The sequence below is a fragment of the Gallus gallus genome, chromosome 1 (assembly GCF_016699485.2).
Source record: "Gallus gallus isolate bGalGal1 chromosome 1, bGalGal1.mat.broiler.GRCg7b, whole genome shotgun sequence".
Taxonomy (NCBI): domain Eukaryota; kingdom Metazoa; phylum Chordata; class Aves; order Galliformes; family Phasianidae; genus Gallus; species Gallus gallus.
Window position 1 is genome coordinate 30,908,299 of NC_052532.1, and position 26,611 is coordinate 30,934,909.

At 38.0% G+C, this 26,611-nt stretch overlaps 1 protein-coding gene and 1 long non-coding RNA gene across 5 annotated transcripts in view; one reads left to right on the top strand and one right to left on the bottom strand.

Moving 5' to 3' along the window:
* Positions 1 to 26,611, top strand: part of ARID2 (AT-rich interaction domain 2) — a 108,436-nt gene that overhangs the window by 17,597 nt on the left and 64,228 nt on the right. The gene's annotated exons all lie outside the window — the stretch shown is intronic.
* Positions 14,898 to 25,522, bottom strand: LOC121109002. Of its 2 annotated transcripts, none has more exons than XR_005860629.1 (3): positions 20,400 to 25,522; positions 17,102 to 17,195; positions 14,898 to 15,301 (listed from the first exon to the last, which is right to left on the bottom strand). It is a non-coding gene; the product is annotated as an uncharacterized LOC121109002 (long non-coding RNA). The 2 variants fall into 2 exon arrangements; XR_005860630.1 differs by lacking the exon at positions 14,898 to 15,301 and adding an exon at positions 15,988 to 16,531.

Sequence of the window (26,611 nt, forward strand, 5' to 3'; positions counted from 1 at the left end):
CTGTTGTTGTTGTTCAATTGTTCTTTTTTGTTGTTGTTGTTTGTTTGTTTTGGCTTGTTTTTAATTACAGAGATCTGTTTTTAAGGACACCTGCATCAGGGTTCCACTGAGTGCAACATTAGCTGTAGGGAGGCATGCCAACAGATTCCAGTCCTGAATTGCCTACTTCTGTTGTTAGTTTATTCTTTTGTTTACTTTTATCAAGTTTTGTGAGTTATTCTTATTGCGTTACGGTTGGCTTTCTGAAAAGAGTTTATCAGTTTGCTTTCCTTTAGATTTGCGAAGGTTGTCATATGTACCAAGGGAAGTGTCATTATAGGCATAGCAGGAAGAACAACTCCCAGAATATAGAGAACAACTCTAGACTATGGAAAAGACTCTGCATATTTAGCAAGTATTTTTTATCTTTCTGCCTTTTTTTCAGTAAGTTTGCTACAGTAGATCAAGTCTTGTCACTTAGGTAATTCTTGAGGCTTAACAGTTGTCTTGTGTTCCTGGAAGTTATTTACAGATGGAGATAAATAGGTTTTTTTGGCTAGTACATAAAATGGAGCAGTGTAATGAGTGATCAAATTAGTAAAAACTTAAGGTCTCACGGTAGTATGTGTGTGGATACTAAATGAGGAAGAGAGAGAAAGATCAGAGGATCTGGGTGAGTTTTAAAACGAAGATACTTGATGATTAAAGAGGTTGTTATTTTTGCAGTATTTTCGAGAAAGCTGAGTAGGGACATTTTGCCAGCAGTGGTCTTAGAAGAGGAGAGCTTTCCTTGTCACAGATTGTCATGTAGAGAGTTTGTGTGCATGTAGATTTTGTATGCAGAAAGCATATGTGAGAGTGTACTGTGCATTGATGATGATACAGGAGGCAGCGATAGAAAGATTAATGCAGTATGGAAAGTTAAATGACAGAGTTTGTCAAGGAATAATACCATAGGTTAAAAGTGGTGAGATAGGTAGATTTGTGGAGCAGAATGTGTGCAGATCAGACTGAATTATGCTTGAAAACATTTTCCTTGACCATGAGAAATTCCTGTGTAATCAAGACACTTAATCAAATGAAATTATGGCAGTACTGTGAGGATATTTGGTGAACAGAGTACAAATAGCATTGAGTTAGTAATAATAACACCAGAGATGTATGAGTGATTATGAACCATGAAACATAGGCAGTTAAGGTTGAAAATAAAATAGAGTATAGGAAAGTGAGTATAAAATGCTGCATAGTTAAGAATTTTTGTGACATACTATCATAAGGGAACAAGAGAATCCTTAGTGTAGATTTGGACTTTTTTGGCAGAAGGTGAATGGTGAGGCATTTGAAAACAAATACTGTTAAATCAGATTCTGCTAAGGCTTAAAATCCTTGATAAGTTGGTATCTCTTGCATTGGGAAGAGAAACGCCTGAAAAGATTCCAGGACTCATGTAGTATAAGTTATTTGAGGTATTATTTATGTAATGTTTTATGTTTATTTCCTTATGACCAAGTTGTTTTTATACCATTTAAAGGACTTTTAAAAAAGTAAAGAAGTGTCAAAGAATGTACCAGCTGTAGTTTCCATTTGTTCTTTTTACTTTAAGTATAAAATACTGCTGTTACAGACCTCATTTAAATTTTTAGTGCTAATCATTTCAGAGATCACAACTGTGGTGCCTGGCAGTAATCCAGCTCCTGATACACAAGGCAAGAACATTTGCCCTTAGAGGAAGAAAATCTCGTGGAAGTATGTTTCTGCAAAGTCATGTCAGCGAGCATCAGTACTTGCTTAGTGGATGTAACTGCCATTGTTACTTCACCTTCTTTCCCTTCGTATCTCCGTCTTTGTGCATCTTTCTCTTGCAGCCGTGCTCCAATGGGTGTTTATTGAGGAGGCAAAGCCAATAGATTCCCAACGTAAATAAACAGAAATAGTTGTGTGAAATAAGGTCATCCATAGGACTCACGTTCCCCTCTCAACCTTTTTCTGCTAAGAGATATCCATACTTCTTTTATCAGTAATACTTAGGTTAGACATCTTTTTGAGAAGCGATTGATCTCCCACCACTTCTTCATGTACTACATTCATGCTTCAGAATTCTAAGATCAGTTCTCAGTTGTCAGCTGCCTTGTGGGATATTCTCAGCAGGACCCTTCTTTTCTTAATAATCAAGGCTGAAATGCAGTTTATGTGCAGTCTCACTATTCTTCATTTCAATTGTGTACACTTTGAACAGCAGTTGGGAGATTATGGATGCAGAAGCGGTCCAGAGTCTGAAAGGATAAAGCTGTCTATCAAAAAGTTTGAGAACTGCTACCACAAATGCCTCTCACTTCTATGGTTAAATAAATATATGTATCTTTATCTTAGAAAAAAAAAACATATTCCTATTCAGTAATGCAGTACAGTATGTGAAATTAGACTTGCCCTATGGCTGGTAAGAATTTTTGTAAGAACAACTTAACAAAAGATGTTTGGTTGAAAGGATGCTTATTTTCTGGTACTGTAGTTCTCACCCTGAAGGTCTCAGGCTTGTTTTCAATTTACAAAATGTTATTTACCACAGCTATTTGTTGACTTGAAAATGGATTGTTAGAGTTGTGTTTTGCAGTTGTGCAGCAAGTGTAATATTTCATACCTAAGCAATTTGCTTTAATTAAAGGAAGATTATTTATTTATTTATTTATTTTTAGAAAGTTCTTTACTACAAAGGAAGGATGGCAGTGGAAGACTGCTTTAGCAGTGTGAGACCTTAATTGTGGGTGAGCTGCTTTGGCGTCCCAGGTGTCTGTGTCTGCAAGCCTCTCAGCTTGGAATAGGAAGTTTTAATATCTACTGTCTCATTATGCTAAAATACTTTGGAAGTTTAGATTGTAACTAGGAGCTTCCTTTCTTCGTGGCACTAGTGGTATTTTAGTGTAGGTAAACTAAGACCTGAATGCCAATGTCCTGGTTAATCAGAGGTACAGTTATTACCGCATATTTGCCGGGTGTTTTACATGAACCTTTCTCAGCTTTGTCTGTCTTGATCTTTGGCTTTTGGAGTTTTACGTAGGGCTGCCCCATTTTTTTTTTTCTTTGAACCTGTTTGTAAGCTTTCGTCAGTGGTACTTGTTCCTACATCATTTATTGTGCTGCTAGAGTAAGCTCGATACTCGTACATACAAAAAAACCCAGCAAGTCTACCTTTCTTTTACCAGACTGCAAATGAGCAATTTACTAGTTCATGAAGAACAATCCGTTTAAGGCTTTACCTTACATGGTGATCTCAGAAATAAATAAGATCCCTCTTGTTAGAGTAGCTGTTATGTTCTGAGTTGCTCATGACCATAAGGATTGAGCAGCCTTCTAGCAGAAACGAAGAGGCTGCCATAGTACCTCAGTTTTTTCATCAGACGCAATAAAGACAGTAGGGTGTCAAATTTATAGCTCGTATAAAGCTGGTGATGACTGCGTATCACTTTAGAAGAGCAGGAAGGAATTTTTTGAAATTCATATTGATAGCAATTAAACTTCTATGTAATGATGTTCTACATGTCAGTTGGAGGCTGGAAGTACGTGTGTTTGCCTCTCAGGCAGATGAATAACACTACTTCCTGTAGGCTTTTACATTATGGATGTTCTCTGAGTGCGAGAAGAGGTTTGTTGGAAGAAGTTGGAAGTTGGAAGAAGTTTGCTGCGTGTTACAGAATCAGAAGTTTTATGTAAGGAGCATGGTCTGGTAAATCTTCGTAATACTCTCCTGATTAATCCAAAATGAGCTTATGGTGCTGTTGTACATTGGAGATCTACCGTACACACCACACGTAGCGGATAGAACAGATTTAATTCTGGTAAAGAAATAGTACTGAATATGCATCTGTTATAAAACATTTAATATACAATAAGATTTTACAACGTGTAATTTTTAGATCAAACAGTATTTGCAGAGAGTAAAAATATTTTAAAGATATACATTGAGTTGCAATAATAAAAATATTTCTGAAGCGAGTCATATATTTGAATGTAATATTGCTTGCAGTTATGGCTGGCGTAATAGAATTTTACGGTAATACAGTTTTGGTAAGAGTGGTTCTTACAGTGAACATTGTTGTAAAATAGGTTAGATAAAAGGTATTCACGTCATCTCTTGAAGAAAACTCTTAATGCCCGGAACAGTTTCAAACAATTCATTTGTATGGTTAAAATAATCTGCTTTAACCAAAAATAATTTCTGTTTGTCCCAGAAATCTTAGAAGCATTTATTTTAGGGACAATCTGTACAATACTTAAAAGGATGAGGATTCTTGTTCTTGGCTTTTGTTTTAATTATTGATGTTTACAACAGCTTCTGTTCACTTACTTAATTCTGCAGAAAAACTATTCGCCATTCCTTATCTCTTCCATTATGGCAAGTTCAGACTTTCCTGCTTTTCAGAACAACCTTTGGCTGTAGCAGGCTACTGCAACTCAGCAAAGTCGAGGCCTGTAGTTAGAGAAGTGTCATTCATTTGTTCTGTCGTTACATTCTGGTTTGTCTGCATTTTCGGTAGTTAAAATTGCCTTCTTTATTTGTATTATTTAGGTTAATTTGACAGCGTATCAAAATAGTAACTGCATGCGAAGGGCACTGATGCTGCTGTTGAAAGAGCGAGGAGCATGTTGTACCTAAATTATTGTGGGGGCTCCAGCGGTCATGGTGGTGGGGGAAGAACAGTCTGGTTTTCCTGAGGACCTTCCTGTTCTGATATCTGTGCAGTTGTGCCAGTTTCCTCTTTTCCTTTTAAACAGAGGGCACTCAGCAAATATAGCAGAAGTTTTCACATCTCTTGACAAAGGGGAGGAGAAACTTGGCTTCCATGTTCTTTAACTCGTCTTGTAATACTAATGGCTCATCACACTTGTCTGGGATGATTACTTTATACCTTTTAAGCTCTGGTACTGTTGGGACGATGAAGAAATTGGTGATGGATTCCTTCATAATTTTATCCTTTCTGTTCATGAAATGAGATTGAATAGGAGTATTAAACAAACAAAAAACCCTACAGATTTTAGTCTATGTCAGGTTTATTTACCTGATCTGGCACTTAGATGTTCCCTTACAATGACCTGAGACTTTTCCATGGTTCGTAGATACGCTCTGAATTGATGGTGGATATGCACCAGGGTAGAAACAGGGGACTGTTCAACTTATTTCTTAGGAGTTTTACAAACAGCTGCCAACAGCTGGTTTTGCAGCATAGTTTTAAGTAGCTTTGGTAGGAATATTTGTGCTGTTACATTTTCACACAACACAAAAACATAAAACAAGGAAGTGTGGAAGGTGAAAAATGGAAGAAGTTTATCTACCTGCTCATACGCTGCTTAGTGCTGTGTTTTCCAAGAACCATATTTATGCGCACTGATAAAAGATGAAGTTTCATATAAAGACAGGACAAAAAATAAAAATTCCTTTTTCTTTACTGTAATGTTTTTTAAACGAGACAGTAACACGCTGACACTTGGGCTTTTCGTGGAAGCACCTTTTATTAATAGTATGGAATGACAGAACATATAATGCTTTCTGGAGAAGTTTGGAAAAAAAAAAACTGGGGAGAATGTGTTTTCTGCATTTCTTAAGTGTGCTGTATAATGAGGAGTGTTTGCAGGAAAATAAAATCCTTGTTGGGATTAGCCTGCTGCTTTTTTCTTACCTAATGCTGCAATCTCTGATGGTATCACAAACAGATCCTATACAGAGTATTATGATCTGGTGATTTGGGATTATGATTTCGTATGAAAACAGGAAAGATGGAATATGCAATATTTTTTTCACAAAACGTTGGTTTTGTTAGTTGATAACTTGTGGTTTAAAAGCAGTGGTGAGCTGGAACCAGCTAGCGTGAGGGAATAAATCAGTCTAAAAAATTATAATATCCGTTATTACTTTTTCCAAATAGATTTTGTTATTAAAAATATTAATAGACTGTTAAAATGAAGTGTGACAGCACGTAGTTTATCAGTGAAGTAGCTTCTTATCTCTGGCTCTTTCAGGTTATAAGGGTTCCATGCTCTAGGAAATGTTACGTAATATATGTTAGTTAATAATTTTTTCCTACTTTTCCGTACTTAACTAAGGCAAGAGGAGTTACCTGACTTAAGGCTTTGTGATAAAATTTGCATGCAAAAGGTTATCATTCATGATGCTGTGAATTAGGAAGGTAAACTGTGATTTGACATGATTTTTTTACTTGTTTGTTTGTTTGTTTTGTGATTATCCTCTCCTTCTACTCTACCCTGGTGAGTCCACATCTGGAGTGCTGTATCCAGTTCTGGGCTCCTCAGTTCAAGAAGGACAGGGAACTTCTAGAGAAAGTCCAATGGAGGGCCACAAAGATAGCTGGGACCTGGAGCATCTCCCTTATGAGGAAAGGCTGAGAGACCTGGGGCTTCCAGCCTGGGGAAGAGAAGACTGAGGAGGGATCTTAGCAGTATTTACAAATATCTAAATGACAGGAGTCAAATGGACGGGGCCAGACTCTTTTCAGCAGAGACCAGAGACAGAATAAGGGGAGGTAAACACAAACAGGAACATAGGAAGTTCCATATGAACTTGAGGAAAAAGTTCTTTGCATTCAGTGTGATGTAGCACTGGAACCCAGAGATGGAGCCCAAAGAGTTTGTGGAGCCTCCGTCTCTGGAGATATTCAGAACCATCCTGGATGCTTTGCTATGCAACCTACTGTAGGGGACCTGCTTTGGCAGGGGATTTGGCAGGACCAGATCATCTCCAGAGGTCTCTTCCAACCCCTAAGATTCTGTGGTTCTGGAAAGTCCCCAGGTAATACTGGGAATTTAAGAAAGAGGACGGAAATGCAGCTCATTGCTTTTGGCTGAAGATCCTAAAATCTGTTCCTGTATATTTTGGGAGGAATTGGTTCTATCGCATTTGCCTAACAGAATTGAGTTTCTGTCCGATGGTATTGGTATTAGTGTCAGATGATAGATAGGATGACAAATGCTGCTTGTATGTCATTTTTATGCTTCTCAGGTAGTGAGGCCACACCTGTACGACAGAGCATCCTTTAAACTTGAAACACCTGTAGAACTAGTTGTTCAATTACGTTCAGTTTCCAGCACTGAAAGAAGTGTGGTTTTTCAATGACTTCCATTTCTCATTAGGCTGTGATGTGGTTTTTCATACTGCAGGTGAGGGGAAAATAAGGAAGTTCTGCAGTTGTTATTTTTTGAGTGATGCTTTATAGTTGCCTGTGTGAGATAGAGTTAAAAGGCAAAGTCGAAGATAAATATTGTAGATCCCCTTTAAATGTGGACATTATTAAAAGAAAAAGCTGAGCTGTGGAAGATCAAAACTTCAGTGAAAGTTACAGCATTGCTATAACATCTGATCTTTTCATTATGGTATGTGTAAGTCTTAATGAAATTTATGGCTAGTTAAAGTTATGTCTAATAAGTCTTTTTTTTAATTTTCTAACCACTTGTTTATTCTGATTCCTGAAGTGTCTGTCTGAATTTAAGTATTTAAAATGCAAAAACAGTTACTGAAGTGCCAGAATTGCAAGAAGTGGAACATTGTATTATCAAGAAATAAGTGAATACATAATTGCTATCATAACCATTTAGCAGTGATCATTTTAAGTGTTAAAAAAAGGTGCATTGAAAAGCAAACTTTTTTTTCCTGAAAGTTGAGAGATGTTCTTACCTCCATGGCTTTGTATGTATAAACTGCAGTGGTTTTCTTTTTTCAAAATAGAAATTGGTTGCAAAACAAAACATTGGAGCGTATGGCCAGGAAAGCATTCAGAGTGTGGCAACGGGGCTTTGGGGCTTGTCCTCCAAGTATCTTGATAGACAAAGAGTATACCAGTTCAGGTTGTGGTTGGGTAAACTGTTTAGCTACTGGAAGCTAAGTGGCATTTTTAATTCTGAAGGTTCTGTTTATGTTTCAAGCGATGGTGTTATGTTTGTATCCAATATTAGGGTTAGTTTACATAGCTTAATTTCATATTTTCTTAGAGCTGTAATAATAATTTCATATTTATGTCCATATTGATCCTTTCAGTATCAACTAAACTAACAATTGCTGTAGTGCACAGATAACTCAGACTACTTTATTTTTCAACCATCTTCCTTTGTATGTACAATATGACATGTATATTGAGATACCTGTCTGTCTGTCTTCTAACATGTAGAATTATAATGGCAAATGTTAGCAGTTCGGAGCATTGCTGCAGGTTTCTGCTTCAGCATTTTAGCAGTGCTGGTTTAAATTCTTCTTGGCAGTTCCTTTTGTGTGTGTTGTGGTGCCCTTAGAGTGTTTGGTGCTTTGCGTTAAGGTTAGTGAAGCTTCTGGGGTTTGAGTTGGGGTGTGTGGGAGTATCCTGACATTGGAGTAGTGTCCAGTAACAAGAAATTCAGCATTTGTCACATATTTGTCCATTTACAGATCTTTTCTGGGAATTTTAGCTTGTACAGTTGATTGGGTAAATGGCTGTGGAAGGATATTATCAGCACATGAGTTCCTCAAAGTAAATAAAGTTCAGTTCTGTGAAGAAACGAATGACAGAATCCTGCCTTATGACATCGCACATTCTCTACAACCATTGACGTATTTGCAGAACTTGGCTGCCTTTAGTAATTTTTCTCTTTTTAATCAGATACACCTTTTACAAGAGATTTCACCCTGCATATGAACTGTGTATCCAAACTTGTAATCTCAAAGCGTGTTGCATTTGACAGGGAACAGCCCGCCAACTGATTTAGATGAGGCACTGATTTAGAAGTAAGTCACAGTCTCTTTCATTTATCTTTCTTTTTGAAACATCTTTAAAAACAAACAAACAAAAAATAAGATTGGGAAGTATTACAGATTAATTCATTATTAATTATGGTGGTTCAGTAATAGACTGTGCACAACGAAAGGATGCTCCCTATTCTAATCTTTAAACTTTTGCAGTAAGCATTGTTTATTTCTCTTTCTAATCCCCACTGCAACTCCCATGTCCTTTGGGCTCAAGAGACAAACTGTTACCTGTAGCAGAGTGCTCCAGGGCTCTACTACCTGTGTTTTGTCACAGCTTTCAGTTTGTTAGTATACTTAGAGGAGAAGACAGTTAAGTTGCTTCATTATATGTATATATATTATAGAGAGGATCGGTTATGTTATAGTTATTGGCAGGAAATACAAAACTAAGTAGGCAGTTCCAGGTACCTGGCTCTTATTGACAACATCGGTGAAAGTATCCAGAGACAAATTGTGATCAGAGCTTCCATTATTTGACCAGACATTTATTTCAAGAGAATTAGAAGAAGAGAAGAAAAAACAAAACACTGGGAATGGGCAGAAATTATTTTTGTGTGTGTTTTTCTAATTCATTGTAGAATATAAAATATCTGTGGTACCTTTTCATTAGTTAGTTATAATTTTATGTGCTTACTTTAGCTTGGAAAATGTGTTCAAACATCAAAACACTCAGTCATTTTGAGTGAGCAATGAAGAATGTTACACTGCCTTTTTTTCTTTTTTCTTTTTCTTTTTTTGTTGTTGTTTTGGACATAGATTTGAAGGACTTGCTTTTATATTCTTATATTTTTTCTTTTGTGTGAACTGGAGTCAAAGCCAATTAAAATAATTCCTACATGTAATCTGAGTTGGACCCAGCTTTATGAAAAAATAAAGATTTGGAATTTGATATATTGGCAAAATTCTACCTTTGGCTCTAAGTGTATATCTTAGTTAGGGTGTTTTTATATTTTCATATAACTTGCTCTCTGGTAAAGTAATTTGTCTTTCTGAGCAGATACTTCAGTATTCCATGGTTTATCTGATGGTTGGTGCATGGTATGTTTTTGAAAATGGAAGTTATAGTACTAAGCTGCTTGTTGGTTGTGAAGGTGAAGACTGTTTTTCTACTGTGTTTGCACATCGAATCCTTCACCCCTCCTTTTTGCTTTTCCTTTAAGCAGGCAGCAGCTGCAAGCGATTGGAGAGGGCCAGATGGCTCCTGTCAAGTCTAGGAAGCAGGCAGGTAGTAGAAGTCCAGGATTTTCCTATTCATCCTGAGGTAGCAGAAGAGGTGACTGAGAGGCACCTCTTTGGGTTGTTTGTACTTATGTATCTACACTGCTGCCTGCTCACTGCTCTTTTGTATAGAATCTGCTGATTGTGATTGTGAAAATATAGTACTTTTCCTCCTAAAAGTACATAATGGTTGAGATGTACCTTCCAGTAGTGATCATTTTTATCACATGTTTGTCTAGTTATTCTGAATGAAATTTTGGTTCCCATTGTACAAAAGATTATAAAGAATACATTTATTCCAAAGGTCTTGAATTAAATAAGCAAAGACTGAAGGTGAGACTTGAACCAAACTGTTACGCATTAAATCATTCTGTAGGTCATTACAGCTATCAGTGTAACTCTGTAGGGGTTTTTAAGCTTTGTTCCAAATACAGTGATGTTTGAGATGGACTTTCTAATGCACACAGTTGTTTTCAGGTACTGAAAGCTTTGCTTTTCAAGTTATATATTAGTGGTAAGGATAGCTTTCAGACAAATGACAAGTGAATATTCATGTTGTCAATTATTCCTGAAATGTCAATAATTCTTAATATTAAAATATTTAAAATATTATAACATAGATTTCTCAAGTGCTTAATATTTACTCATCTCTCTGGCTGCGCTCTGTACTCCTGATGAGAAAATAGTGTGCAGATTCTGTGCTGGATTTTTTTTAATATATATTTTTTTTAACTACAGCCTTAACTATACTTTATCAACCATTTTTTTTTCTTATTAAGAATATACTCATGATAGCAGTCTTTTGCTTCCAGAAAGACCCTAACTGAGAACTCAACATTTGTATTTGAAGAGCCAGGAGAGCAAAAAAAGGTTATGAATATTGCTTAAAAATATTGTAGTAATGGGTTTCCCTGATCCGCCCTTCTCCGTTCCCTCCAGAAGAACCACAAACAAACAAACCTTCTGGAATGAGGAGGACCAGGAGTAATTTCAGTCCCAAAGCAGGAAGTGATTATTGTTTTAGTAAGTCGTAAACTGGAAGAATAGCTGATAATGAAAGTATAATTTTTGGTTATAACTGGGCACTCCTGCAAGTGAGCGCTCTTCTCCTTTTTCTTAGGAACTTCAGTCTATTGTATTTCCTCCGTGGTAATTCCACTGATTTCTAGAGCATAACTGAGCAGTTAATGCTATTGTGCACTTCTTAGCACCAGCCTACTTAATGGCTGTTCTTGCACCTGTTGGTGTACAAACAAAAGAACAACATATCATGGAGTTCTGCTAACTGCCATCCTCAACTTTCAGTCAAAATACAACAGAAAGGAGAAAGAAGATCCTGATCAGGAAGCATTCTATTTACCAATAAATAGGTCACTTACAATTTATATTAAATACTTTAGATGACCAGATGGTTGCAGAGTTTTATCTGCTTAATTTGTGTTCAGTATGTTCATGTGAGGGCATGAAATAGCTGTGAGCTGTGGATCTACCATGTTCTTTTTGAGACCCAACATAGAATACCCTTCTAACAGAGAGCCAGATAGCGGGGGAGCTCAAAATATATTGCTTTTATGAACACCTGTGCGTTGGTTTCTGCTTTGCTTTTCATTTGTCTATATCTGAAAGTGATGTAAGCAGCATCTGGCTATTCTTATTTAGTATGCCAATGCTGCCAAAAAATCAACAGATTCCTACTGTACTGCATCTCAGAACTAATGAAGACATAATTATATCCCTGAGCAGGAAGAAGAAATTATGCTTTGTTGGGGACTAGACTAGAATAGAAAGTGTAAAAGCAAAAGTGTTTCGAACCAAGCCAGAAAAGCTATTGCTTCTTTCAAAATCTGATTGTTATTATTTATTTATTTGTTGCCAGTTGACTGAGAAAACATGGTAGTAATACTTGTGCTTCTATCTTATGCGTTCGTATTTTCAAAGATACACAAGTGCTTTTTTCCCTTTTAATTTTTGATACCTATTTGCCATTTTTGATTTGTAGATTCTCATGGGCATTAATAAAAATGCATGGATAATTAAAAGCAAGTGAGGTTCTTCAGTGACCTTGTTGATTTGTTTTATGCATGTTCTTGAAAAGTCAGAAAATTATTTAAGTTTCATGTGATGCCATTTAATTTCCTGAAAGGCAACGTAATCATTTCTGTAGGGGGTGCAGTTTTATTGTAGGCTTTTTTAGGTTTAAGTTTAGGTTTAAGTGTTGGATTTGACTGTACCAAGACCTGAACACCTTCCCTTTGAGCAGGCAGTGGATGAAGTCACCTTCATTGGTTCCTTCCAATCCAATTACTCTGTTATTGCAAGATTATACCTGAATTTACGTTCAAAATATTTACACGTCTGTGCCATGTTTCTGGTAGTCAGCAATCCTGTGTACACCAGTAGTGCATTTGGTGACTGCTTGCTCTTGTATGTTCCTTCTTTTTACAGTCCTGTAAATTGATCAGGAGGAGATCATGGAGGTAATTGCTGATAAATGTTTTATTCTCACAGTGTAACAGCCACTGCAGTGCAGATGATGAGAGTTTAGCCACTCACTAAAGATACCTTCTGACTTGACAAGTATAGTTGTCTTCCTCGGGTGACAGGTTCCCATAACACCCCTTACATTAACATTGGTCTTTGGCTAATGAAGTTGTCTTGCTGATTGAACTGGAAGATTTTAAGGTTAAAAAATAATTAAAAATGAAATAGTATTTTTCAGTGAATTGAGCCTTCCAAGAGGTGTGAGATGGTAGAATGGATTGGTTCGGGTCAGTGTTTTCTAAAATTAGTAAAAACAGATAGTACAGCTCTATCTTCAGAACAGAAATAGCCACTGTCGAGAGACATCATATGGCATCTATGTGTTGTTTTAACATTTTTTATTAGCATAATCTGAACGTGATTTGAAGAGGAGGAAATGGCTTCAGCAGATAGTAACTGTGTGACTGTTGAGTTTTCCTCAGTGACTGTTGTTGTGAATCCCCTCGGACCATAATTTCAATCCCTAAAAACAGTGTAATTTTGCTTTTTTTTTTTTTTTACTTTCCCAAAATACATCTTCACTGTGTGGTAACTTATAGAAGAATCACAGAGTTTGCTCAACTTTAGTATAGTATATAATAGTAATTTAGCGTAGGCTATGATAATGGTTTAAATTAAATACACGGTTGCTTTAGTTTTTCTTTTTTTCTTTTTTTTTTTTAAGGAAATTGTAAAACTGGAGAATAAGGAGGGGTATTTTATTACAACTTAAAGTTTTGAGCTTTAAGTTTCAAAGTTGAACTTCTTTTTCTCATTATACTCAATCTCATTTACTTCTCTTCTTCCATAAATGGAAGAGAACTCCAGAGGAATAACTTCTAGTGACCGTTCTACAGCTGAATGCCTTGAAATTATATTTTTGTATTTGACAGAAGCTTTTGCTGTGTTTTAGAGAAGAAATGCTTAAAATGACTGTAAGTGAGCTAATATGAACAATGCTATGCACACAAGTGTAAAATAAACACATGCCTTGTTTCTAAGACACCTAAATTTATCTGGTTAGAGACCTGGGAAGCGGCTCTATAATCGAATCAAAGATTATGCTGGATCTTGGTGATGGCAATTCATGAGATAACATATCCTAAAATCACAAGCAAAATGTCCTGAAAAATACTGGGTTTGCCACAAACATTTGTGGTTATCTGCAGCTACTGTGGATTTTGGGGGGCTGTGGAGGTGTGGAGTGTCGAAGTGAACTCTGAAGTAAAAAAAATGAAGTGGAGGCATGTGGGGAAAAAATAGCAGGTTTGAAAAACAGATTTTAGAGGACCCGAATACTTGTAACTGTATGTGTGACAGTACACTGAAAGAAACTTAGCTAACTCAGAAGTATTTCAGGTGATTAGTAGCTGCTGGGAGATGGGGCTCCTCCTTTAGATAGGGCTGAAAGTTTGGTAGTCTAAGTTCATAATGTAGATTGGATAGTATTAGCTCAGTCTGGGAAAACCAAACAATTTTACATTCACAAAAACCATTTTTTGCAAGTGCCATGTATATAGGTTACAAGCACTGGGTGCTGTTTTGATGCGTTGGGAATACAAACTCATAGTCAGAATGATCTTCTAGTCTGTAAATGTTGCGTACGCTTGTGGTGCTGTACAAGTTACTGTTTTAATTTCAAATCTAAGCTGGCATTGAGTCACTGTGTGTATAGGAAGGTGTAAATGAGCAATGTGAGGTGACCAGCTACAAACTAATGATTTCCATGGTAGTCCTAAGTAAGTCTGCTAAAATCTGTAGAGCAGAGGGAGCTTGGGAGAGTGGCAAGGTGATCAGCAGCATTCCTGGAGCAGGGGCTGGGCTGCTCTGCCTGGCAGGAAGCAAAGTGCTGAAAGAATCCAAGTGGGGGATTTCAGGGCACCCTGTACGGAGGGAAAACGCAGGGTGAGACTTGTTTGTTGGAAAGTATGTTGGTTTAAAAGCACTGAAATACTACCCCCTGCTGTTTCTGATGCAGCAGTGGAATGCCTAATGCTTAGCATTATTTACACATGGACTGTTCTAATGGCTTGCTTTCTTTTTTAAGCATATCATAAAATGTAAAGATGTGAAGTGTAGCATGTCTCAGTAGTAGTTGGTCTTGACTGTGACCCAGTAGCAGAGGTGCTGTTCAGGTTTGCAGTGAGAGTGTGGCTTCTGCCTCTGCTCTGAGTGAACACAGCATATCCTCTACAGAACATAGTGCTTCTGGGGTATGTGGTGAAAACATCTAGATTTTTGTAAGCAGGTTCATTAATTAGTTTGAATTTAAAGGAATGAGAAATACAGCCTTCTCTTTCAATATCTTACTGATCAGAATTAACTTAATAGTAGATGAGATCAATAATTCAAACTTTAGGCGCAGCCAAAATATACTAAAATCTTTTATATAGTACCTTTAAAAAATTTAGCTTGTGATTGCCCTGAGTTGCTGTGTAGCAAAGACTGGATAAACAGCAAAGTTGTGTCAGCTGGGGTGAGCTGTGACATCAAAAGTAATACCACCGGTTGCTTCTGCAGTTCGTTTGTGGGTAGTTCTAATGGTTGTAGTAAGTCAGCCAGTCCTCTGTTGTGTGTTAAGTCATGTTTTCTATGCATCCACAGTTGGGGTCGTTGTAGGCTGTCTCAGCAGCTGAAATAACACATATGCTGAGATTCTTCTTGAACGTAGGTACTTTTAGGGTGGTTGTCCAGTGAATGCAGATACAAAGATTTGAGAAATGGAAATACTTCTTTCTTAAGGATTGCTGTCCTTCTGCGGAAGAAAATTATCTTTCCAAAGGTCAGATTGGGATACAGGTGCTAAAAAACATGAATCAAAATGTTAATCTATTTATTAGAGCTCAGTAAAGCAGAGCTAAAGTTGTTCTGATGTTCAGTCTGTCAGTTTGTGTGTCTTTAAGATTTCTTTTGGTGGTTGATGTAGTTGTAACATTCTTAAAACAAAGAAAATCTTTAATTTTACTCATTTGTTTCTAACTTTAGTTAAACTGGAACAGTTTAGTTTCTTTGGATATGTGAAATGGGATTATATAAAAATACATTGCTTTCGGAATGCTTTCTGAGCAATAATGAAACTTAACAGAAACTCCTGCAGTACTGTTTTTCCTCTTTTGTAAATGGAGAATATGTCTCATATCTCATTATCTGTCTGTCTATACATATCATAAACAAGCAGTTTAATGTTAAGGTAGTATTGGAAGTAAAAGGAACATAAAATGATTTGCTAAAAGAGTTGAAGGACTCCATGTGTAGGCTGAGATTAGTATTCTTGTGATCTCTAACTCATCTGACTGATGTTATTAACATGGCTTTTACTACAAGGTGGTCGCTGCAAGTGTTCAGCAGCAGCAATCAGGAAGACTCATGCAAAAATTGGACACTTAAAAACAACAACAACAACAAACCCACCAAACTCTTTTGATAAAATGGTTTATATAGGTTTTCATACCATTGAAGGAAATGCAGTTCAGGGAACAGTGGAGATGTTTGACAGGAGCAAATGATACTAAGATTAAGTATGGTTAAAAGTTCCCTAATATAAACAGCGAGTTTTCACTTCTCTGCAGAGAATGGATAGAATCTCCATGGATGACATTTTTGTAACAGGTCAGACTGACATCTGCCAAGAAGGGTCCCTTGAGATCAGTACCTGCAAGCAGTGCTGGACGCGTGCATAAGGCAACCCTTCTACATTTCTTTCCAGCTCTGTTTTCCAGGTTTCCTCATTTCAGGCTCATATACCAGCTTTTAGAAAACTATGGCAGTCATTGATAAAATGAAGTGATGTTCATTTATTAGGAGCGAGCTACTTTTAAGACAACATTAAAACCCTTTTTTCTTCTCTCTGAAATTTTCATATTTCAATGAAAATCTCTAGCAGATACTTCAATTGCTATAGCGTATATGTTGATCTTTATTTTTTATTTTTAAATTTGGTAGTAACTTGTTGTTAGAATGTTTCAAAATCGTCTCAACTTCTTTGTAATACTGTGTTTTCTGCAATAGTACGGTCCGTGGGCTCTCTGTCCTCTGCATTTTAAAAAATGAAGGTAGTTATTTAATATACTGAACCCAGATCAGTAGTGAGAGAACTACCAGCCTGCTTTAGTAACAGTAGTAACTGTTAATACGAGTAATGAACTTGCAGTATAACATTCTGAGTGGAAGACTGGCTGCATGGAAGACATTGAGCTCATAGGAAGGAGTTCTTGCTACCTCTTATCAGTCTTCCAATTGTGTTCAATAGCATGTGTCTGTACTGGAAATTTACTAAAATATCACAGACTTGTAGGGGTTGGAAGGGGGGCCTCCAGAGATCTTTGAGTCTGACCCGCTAATAAAGCAGGTTCCCTACAGCAGGTCACGCAGGTAGGTGTCCAGGCTGCTCTTGAGTATCTTCAGCGGAGGACACACCACAACCTCTCTGGGCAGCCTGTGCCAGTGCTCCATCACTCTGACAGTAAAGAGGTTCTTCCTTGTGTTAGTATGGAACTTCCTGTGTTCCAGTTTATGCCCATTGCTGCATTGCTGGACTCCACTGAGAAGAGTCCACCCCCCATCAACTTGACACCTGCATTTTAGATAGTTATAAACACTTACTAGATCCACTCTCAGCCTTCTCTTTCCAGACTGGAGGCTCGGGTCTCTCAGCCTTGAGTAGACCTTTCAGCTTTTAGAGCATCCCCTCAAGGCTCTGAGAATAAATATGATTTGTATCTGCATTAACATACTGTGTTACTAAATAAGTATTAAACTAAAATTCGTACTAAACTAATTCTGTTTTTACTGCTGTTAATGCAACTCTTGCATGGTGCTAAATTTCCTGTGCCTCCTTTGACACCTCACCAGCAATTTCTGAGTGATTGCACAAGTAAGACCAAAGCTACCTGAATTAAAGGGGAGGTTTTGCTCTTACTGTTGCAAGCAATGATCATTGGTAAGTCTGACAGGTGCAAAGATAAGCAAGGCTAAGATGAGATTTTCACAATTAATAGGCAGGAAGTTGGAAGTGCAAATTTGCTTTTAATTTAGCAGGAATACTATTTGGGAAATGGAATTATATATAAAGTTAATCTTCAAAACAAATTTATAAATGCTTAAAATTAAATTCTGCAGTAAATATTAAAAAAAAAAAAAAAAAAAGGGTAACAAGACAAATGACCACTGCTCTTAGGAGTATACTGCTTTGCATATAAAGATATGGCTGTTAAAACTGGAACAGTATATTGCATGTGATGACCTCAGTCAACTTTTCCCATTACTGCCTGCTGGCAGTACAGAATTATAGTGTGGTATATTATCTCAAATTACTGATATCTTAGGAAAGATCCATTATTTGAATTGAGGGCAAGCTGAAGTTAAATACATTCTAGCCTTCTGCTCCACGAATGTTGTTTACTTCTGCCTTTCAGTTTAATGGTAGCTCGTGTGTGTGTTCACACCACATTCAGAATTGGTCATCCAGCTTGTCCATTCCCTCGGCAGTAAATACATTGCTTTAGTTGATGTGTGACAGTAAAATATTAGTCCAAGCAGATAAGGTAATTATTTGCTTGTTTTCATATGGAATGCATAGAAACATATGTCTAGTTGTTAGTTTCTAGACATTTTTAGTAGAATTTTACTAGTCTGGTTTTATGAAGAATGTTTTTCATGTAATTTCACTGTGTGTCTGTCTTCAGGAGCTTTAGAACCTGTTGACCAAGTTCAGCCAAGGCTGATGGAGAGAAGTGAGCCTCAAATTCCAATAACCACTATGATAATTAGCAGGTGCATAAAGGAAGCAGACCACAGAAATGCTGGCAATGTAGGAGGGTTAGGGACAGCTTGAACAGTATGTGTTCTGGGTATTAATGGGGTTTTGACCCATCAGCCCCTGCATACCAGCATGCGTGTTGGTCTGAGTCTGAGTGTGTGTCGCTCCTTGCTCTGTCAGTTGGAGGAGTGGGAGTATGGGAGGTGGGAGAAGTCTGCGGGTCTGTGGTGGGCATGGGAGGGAGAAAGCAGTGACTGCAGAGTGTGAAATAAAGAGTTGAGGGCAATTTAGAATGTGCTGCAGTGTTGTGATAAGGACCTCACATTTTTGCATGGGCCAAAGGAATAAGTAAATATATTAATGGAATATGAGGAATATAAAACCCAAATCCATGATTCATTATTTCCGTTGCTCACAGAGTGATTTTAAAAGCATTATGTTTTCTGTTCCTTCTTCCCTTGGTATACTGTTTGGTTTTTGCTTGGGTGGTGGTGTTGTTTACTAACCTGCTATGGTTAAAGAATGGAAGTGGAATTACAGAAAATTATCTGTACTGCTCTCAGTGTCACAGGATGTAGATATGGAAATTTGTATAGTAGTATAAAATTGCCTTAACATATTTGGCTTTATATTTTGAAATGCAATGAGTAATTGGCACATAAAAGCTAAGAATTGTAAGAATGGAAGTACTGTATGCTTGAAAAGCTTTTTGTTTTGCTTAGCAAATATTTTGGTCCTACGAAACTTAAAGAAAACTTACCAACTTGATTGCTTTACCAACTAGACATTACAGCAAGTTAACAAATCTTCCAGCAGGGTGCAGTCTTTTCTAAGGATTTCTAACACCTACAGCTTACACAGCATACACGCATTTTGTGTGTAAATATTACTTTGCCCTACAGCTGTTAAGCAGGCAATCAACTTTGTTTTTCAGTGTGCACTTCTAATTGTACTGCCTATTTGTGTGTTGTGATTGTGTTTAACACCTGAGACAGAATTAGATGGGATCAATTTAATGGTAGTGTGGAACCGTCGGATTCCAGCTGAGGGAAAAATCAAGGTCTGTCCCACTAATTTTAGTTCTCCACAATGTAATACTCCTTCTCCCTCCCCCCCCCCGCCCCCCCTTCTCATTCATTCAATAAGATCACTGTTGCTTTGCATCGATAAATAGATTCAGACAAGAGTGAACTTTTTCCATTCAAATTAATAGGATGTTAACATCAAAGCTTAATTGTCTTTAAATGCTTCACACTTCTGAACAACTAGCCAAAATGCAGCCACCCAGCTTCAATGGCTGATATTTCAGTAGCTGCCTTCTGACTGGGTAGAGTTGCAAGTCGTAGGATGAAATTGGAGCCATTTGCTATGTCTGCAATAAAAATACTGTAAGCAGATGTTATGTTTGTCTTGACTAGATAGATACTAAACAAACGTATAACTTGCATTGTTATCTTAATTCTGTTTCCTAGGAGACATTAATAGCAATGCTATGTAATTTCAGATGTAATAGAGAAGTGCTTGTAATTTGGCTTGCTTATAGTGATTGTGAGCAACAAGTGCTGCAGCTGAAGGCCGTTTGTTCAGTGGGCTGGGTATTTCTTATTTGTTGTGTAGGTATTTTTACTTTCACCTAGGAAGAGGATGACATAAGTCCTTCATGCCGTAAGCAGACTGACTGTCTCCTGGGCCAGCTCAGTTTTGTCTACAGGCAGTCTGGTATATCACTGAAGGTATATCTGTGTTTTATAGCACCAGAGCTGGTATTTCAAATATGCCATTCTTTTGGCTTCTGCATATTACTATTTACATAAAGAAGTATTAAAAATTCTAGTTTTGACTACATGGAAGTGTTTTCAGCACATAAAGTTGTGTTCTGTGAAATGATGCTTATACCCAGTGCGTATCTCACATAGAGCCTGTGACGGTACTTGAAGACAAGGTAACAAACCATTTGTCACTGACCAGGTTTCAGTGTTGGGGCATCAGGAGTGAGGAGGAGTCAGAATTTCACAGATATGTCACATGTCATGTCTAGTTCAAAGATTGGTATTAAATATTTGAAAGTAAATTAATTCTCATTCTTATCTAGGAAAGAGTTAATATTAAAAAAAAAAAAAAAAGTTCAATCTAGGAGGTTACCAGTAGTGAAAGAGTGAGCTCCTACATCTTTCTGTCCAGAGCTGTAGAACTCCCACTGCTTTTTTTTCCTTTTTCCTTTCTTGTCTTTTTTCTCCCTTCTCTTCTCTGATTGGCTCTGGCTTTTTTTTTAATTTTATTTATTTTTCTCCAGAACTTAATGAAAAATATTAATCCAGGAAAGAAAGAAAAGGCAGGATGTATTGCCTGTGTTTCAGTGAGTAGGGCTAGCCTGGAGAGTATTTTGTCTCTGATCCATTGTGAAGTAGTGAAAGTTGTGTCACAGGAGTGGGGTTGCATAGCACAGCTCGGAATGGGAGTGAAAGATTGGAGAGTAACTTACCGAAATGTGAGCTGCTTTGGCAGGGCGGCATGACTTGATCAGACTGCTGGCTCTGGAGTCATATCCTCCTTTGTGCAGCTTTCAGCACTCCCATGACCTGAAATTCTGCTAATTCAACTGCTGTGATGTGAAGAAACGTATGTGTTATATTCACGTCCAGTTTTGCTTTTGAATACACATCTATGCACTTCTGAAATTATATATGTTCTTTGGTTTTTGTCCATCTTTCTGTATTGAAATGGTTTGGCACAGGGTCAGTCAAACACCAGAGGGAGCAGTAATGCTTTGCCAGGGTAAAGAATCAACATAGCAACTGCAGCTGAATTTGCTTATTTTGCTCTGGCCCTACGTTCTCCAGGTTTAGTAGGTTTAAAAAAAAAAAAAAAGGAAAAAGATGAGTACAAAAGCACTGTCATCTCGCTGTCTGGATTTCTGTATACAGGCTTTTATTTATGCTTGAACTCAGAAGAGTCAAAAAAGACAAAAAAAAGTTTTGCTACATTTCTAGCTATCAGGCAGTACCAAGGCTAAACTGTGTGAGAGATAAATCAGTGGTTTTTAAGGCTAGTTAGTAGCTTGAAGTATAGCCTAATATTAGCTCTGTCTGTTAATTGGTATGATCACTATACATTCCCACACTGTTAGGGTTTTTGTTTTGTTTTGAGCTAATGAAGTCAAGCAGTGTAAGGAATGGATCTTAAAATAGCGAGATGTTAGAAAGCTAAACCTGGTTAAAGGTTTCTACATCATTAAAGGAATGCCAAAAGTCTAAATCCTGCACTTGAATCAAAATATTTTTACAGAAGTTTAAATATGAAATGTAACTACATCAGCTTGTATTCAAGTAATAATTTGATTTTGCCATCGTCCAGTTGTGTGTTTGATTATATTGTGATAAAACCAATGTAAATTGGCCCTTCAAAGGCCCTGTGAAGTTTAATGGGAATAAGTATATGGTTATAAATTATTATTATTTAATAGCATCCATTCACTGAATCTATTAATTTAAATAATAATAATAATAAAATCCAAATAGTTGAGAAAATACCAGTAATATCAAAAACCAGTGTAAGCATGTGTCAGACTGTTAGCAAGCATGTGGTGACAAAGCTGTGTGATTTCTCTAGACTGGATCCTGATCATGCCTTAATAAACTGGTTGACTCATCTTCCTTTTCCTCCCTCTCTTACCACTGCCATAGTCCAGGGCAAATTGCTCTGTAGGCTGTTGATGAAACCCTAGTTATAGGTTTTGTATCCAGTCTGACTGGGAAAAATTGAAGCTCCTGTCCTGCCCTATACCTCTGCCTGAATTTGTGGTCTGTGCTGAATTAGCAGTGTTTGCCTCCTTATCTTTAATTGCTGGGCGGGCAGCCTGGCTGTGAGTGCAGGTGGTAGTTGTGTGGCAGGAGAACAGACGTCCCTCCAGGGCTGTGGCACCTCCCATTTGGAAAGGGAGGTTCAAGGAAGTGCATCTGCAAGGAACTACAGCTGTGTGTGTTACTTCCTGACTTGAGAAGGCAAAATTGTAGTAGGAATTGTAGGTGAAAGAGTTGGAGATGGTGATCTGACTGCAGCCTTGTTGCAGATAGGATTTCATGAATGTTTTTTGTGCTTGCTCAAATCATTTAAAATAATATCTGACTTTGTGGACAACTTCTTAACATATGTGGTGTAATGTGTATACTCTGCGTAAAACCTTGTCTGTCGTGTTTGCATACAGTTCATGTGAATACTGGTGGGACCTTTTCTGAGCAGACTCTGGAGGCTGTTGGTTCTGGCAGACAAGCAGTGATAGATGGAAATCAAATGGCTGAGGCTGTTGCTGTTACAAAGCTGTCGCCTTATACTTGTCCCACTTTCCAGCTGATGATGTCAGATGTTCTCATGAATCAGCTCACGGGCCACCTATTTTCAGGTAAAATCATCTCTGATTCCACTTTGCCTTGAAGACATTGGACTGAGAGCAACAGTGATTCATGAGCTGATTCAGGAGTGGAACAGCTGCCTTCCTTTAGGAGCAGCCACATTTATCAAAAGGGAGGGGTAGGAGGCTGGGTGGTGACAGCTTCTATTGTCTGATCTCTATCTGCTGGTGCGTGTCTGCTAGAACCTTATGCTGGTTTGCTCAACCTAATGCTAAAACTCACGTCACTAGCTGACAAGTGTACTTGCATGTGTTAAAGTACAGTGTGCCTAATCTCAACTAGCACAATTTGATACCTTCTGAACAGTGCTATTTGAAACCCTAATTGAGAAAGGGCCAGCCAATCTAGTTGGATAGGCAAGTCTTAAAGTAGTCATTTCTAAGTCATGAAATTGGCAGGTCTGGCTGAGATGAATTTCTAGGGAAACAGACCTGGGTAGTATTAAGAAATCTGACACTTGGGAGAGAAGTGGAGGATCCTGAAATTACACATTCAACTTAACTTTCCCCATGTTGTCATCCTGCTAAGGGTGACATTCTGTGGCACGTTTCTAATTTGAAACTTTTTACCCAATGTAAGTTGTTATTTTTCGTTTTGTTGTTGAAAAAGCTCATTAGATGGCTGTAGTCCTCTGTCACCAAAGTAACCACAGGTGTTTTTGTGATCCTAGCCCAGTGTGAGCTCAACCAAATATGAAACTCTCTTGTAATAGCACTTAACTGTATGTTACAGCAGCATACCATATCTTATATCTTTCTGCATTGACATGTTTTTTCCTCACAAAATGAGGGCTATGCCATTGGTATGTTTGCAATATAGCAAGTTAAAGCTGCCTTTGTAATGTTCACTTCTTTCTTTTTTTGTAAATGGATATCAGTATTTCATAGTATTACATCATTCTGATGCATACGTGGCTAAAAATAAGACAGTAATATTTTCAGTTTATTACTCCTTTGGACTACTGATGTTCTCATGACACAGACAGCACCAGTGTAGGGATGATGTAACCGCTGCTCTGATAACAGAGTTGTTTGTTGCACTGTGAAATGACTTAAGTTAACTCTAATCACTTCCTAATTTCAGTAACCACTTGTCAGTCTGTATTTAAACAATATATTTTCATCATGTTTCCACTTCAAACTTTTTGATTTCTTTACTGAAAACAACAAAGCAAGGATAATACAAGCTCGAACTCATAGGTAGACTGAAGAAAGATTCCCAGAAATCCTTTGGCCCACCTTCCTTTTCTGGGGCAAGAAGGGAGTAGAGAGACAATATCATATGAGATGTTCAGTTGCTCACATGTAATTATTTAAAAAACAAACCTGGGGAGGTGTCACCAAGATGATGTTCACTGCACAGCCCACACGTCCTTACAGTGCTGTGTGGCAGAAGGCTGTGCTGGGGGACTGCAGGGCAGGGCAGGAGTGCTGGGGAGGCTCAGCAGAAGTTTACAAAGATACACTTGCTGAAAAGGTACTTGTGAAACTTCGCCTCTGAAATGACTGTATTTGACAGGCTAGAGGGCTTGGAGATAGACTTGGAATCACTACAAACTAGTTTTTGTCATTGTCCTGGTTTGTCGCTACCCAGTCCTGAAGAGATCCAAAGGTTCATTTTATCAGACGTTTTTTGTCATTTAGATTTATTTTCAGTCTGCTTCTCCAATTGAGCAATCTCGAGCTCTTTTAGTACTACTGTATATCACAGAGTACTTTATTTTACTGTCCCCTTCTTACTGACATCGCATAAAAGCTAAGTAACTTGCACAAAGCCAGCTAGCCCATGGCAAAACAATCCTAATGTTTGCCAGCTCTTGGCCCACTGTTTTTAGTACGACTGTCATTGTAGTCTTTATTTTTCTCTTTCATCAGCGTTTTAGTGAAATTTAACTAGTTTGTAACTTCTAAAAAGTAATCACTAATAATGTGAGAGAAATGTGGTGCTCACCTCCGCCTGAAACGTTATTACAGCATTATCATAGTATTTTTTAAGTGCCTGGGAGGGAAATTACCTTTTTTTTCCCAATCTACTCTTAAAATTTATAATACTCCCTCTCATTTAATTGCACTCCTTCATCCTTCATATCCTACTCGTTTGTAGCATGCCAGATCAGCTGCTGTGTGTACCAGAGCAAGCCGTGCTCGGTGTGCCAATCCATGCTGGCTCCCTTTGCTGCTGCGCATGCAGCCTGAAACCATCCTGCTTAGGTCTCCCCCACCCTTTGCTCTTAGACGCACTTCATTCTTACGCTGAATGTGGGCTTTGAATTTTTGATTTGTTTCCTTGATATTCTTACCCCTTTGTTACAAGCCTAGGGTGTTACAGAGGAAGAGAGGGTAGAGCTCTCCCAGACTTAAATCTCTTTTCAAATTCTTGTATCTTCCTATAGCATGACAAAATACTTATGTATGAGGTTGTTTTGATAGACTGCAACTTGATACCTACAGTTCAAAAGGTACTTTATTTTCTTTTTAAAACTGATCCCTTCCTTGTAATGGCCCCAGCATGCTGTTTTTAAGCCCTCCATGTGTTGTACAAACATACTGCCTGGAAATAGGGCTGCCTGGCTTTCTTGCATGTATTCATTGCAGCCCATCTGGTATGCTCTGGCTCCCAGGAGTTCAACGCTTTTAAAAGTATTTAATAACTCTTTCTGTGTCCTTTCCCAAAGGAAAGCTACCTGGAATGAATGTTCAGGCCATTTGGGATGTGAGTTAGAACCCTTGATCCATTTGAAACAAATGAACAAAAGCCTCAGTTGCGTTTTTCTTTGGCAATTAAGACAGAGGGCAACTTGCTCAAGTGGTGCTGGGACAGCATTACTGGCTCCAGCCTGTATTTGTATTGGCCAAGGTTAATTCAACACAGCTTATGTCAGATGTGGATTTCAGACTGGTTGAGGAAAATGACTTCTAATCCAACTGTCTCTTAAAGTTTAACTATAATTGTTTGCTGTCATAGCTTGGAAGAATTGCAAGGCAGCCTTTGCTCTTTGAGCTCAGGCAAGCTTCTTCTGGCTCCATCAGCGGCTGGGTCTGGCCTGGCTGATCATTACTGCTCCTGGTCCTGCTTGCTCACCTGAAGAATCTTTTGTAAATACCTTTCTGGTTATAGTCAGACAGAAGACAGTTTGTTTTAGCTGTTAGTGTTAGATAGCTTCATGAAACAGTACTTAGAGTTTTAAAATGATTTAGAACTACTCTGTGCTGCTTGCTGCCTGCTTCTGTTGGCATTCAGAATTGTTGTAGCAGGGTTGGCTGAGCAGTTCATTGTGAACATTCCTGCTCTGCTGCAGGCCGGATCAGCCAGGTTGGTTCAAATAGCTGAAGTGAGCGGTCGAGCTAACCCAGCTGATGCTGCCTGCAGCTGGTTTGTGTGTCCTGAGCAGAGATGGGCGCGCTGATATTCAAGTGGTGGCTTTCGCTGTGTCTGGGTGCAGCATGCTGGTTCCTTGTCCAGTGATACAGTGCGTGAGCACAAGTGCTTTAGCACCACTTAGTACAACACCCCCCCCAACCCTACACTTCCTTTTTCAAGAATCTTAATGTTTTATGTTAGAAAATACTGAAGAACATGTGTTATTTACTAGAAATTTTTCTTCCTTTCAGCCAAGTTTTGACAAGTTTTAAGTGTAATTGGTGAGTTATGAACTGTTCCTTATTGTTAGAGCCCTATTTCCAAAGTCATTTGATGATACAGAGAGTTGCTAAGTAGCAACTTACAGTAATGCTGTAGTGTATTCGATAGGTTGGGTGATGGACTTGCACAGAGATCAGTGGGAAGCATGTGCCTTGGTGTTCATGTGCTTGTGAAATTGAAGTTGGCACACACCTACTTGCTTGTGTCCTTACATAGCACTGAAGCTCTGACTACAAGTCTAAGCCTTGGTGCAACTTGTTTTTTATATTATTTTCATTTTTTCAGTGTTATAAAGGAGCAGCT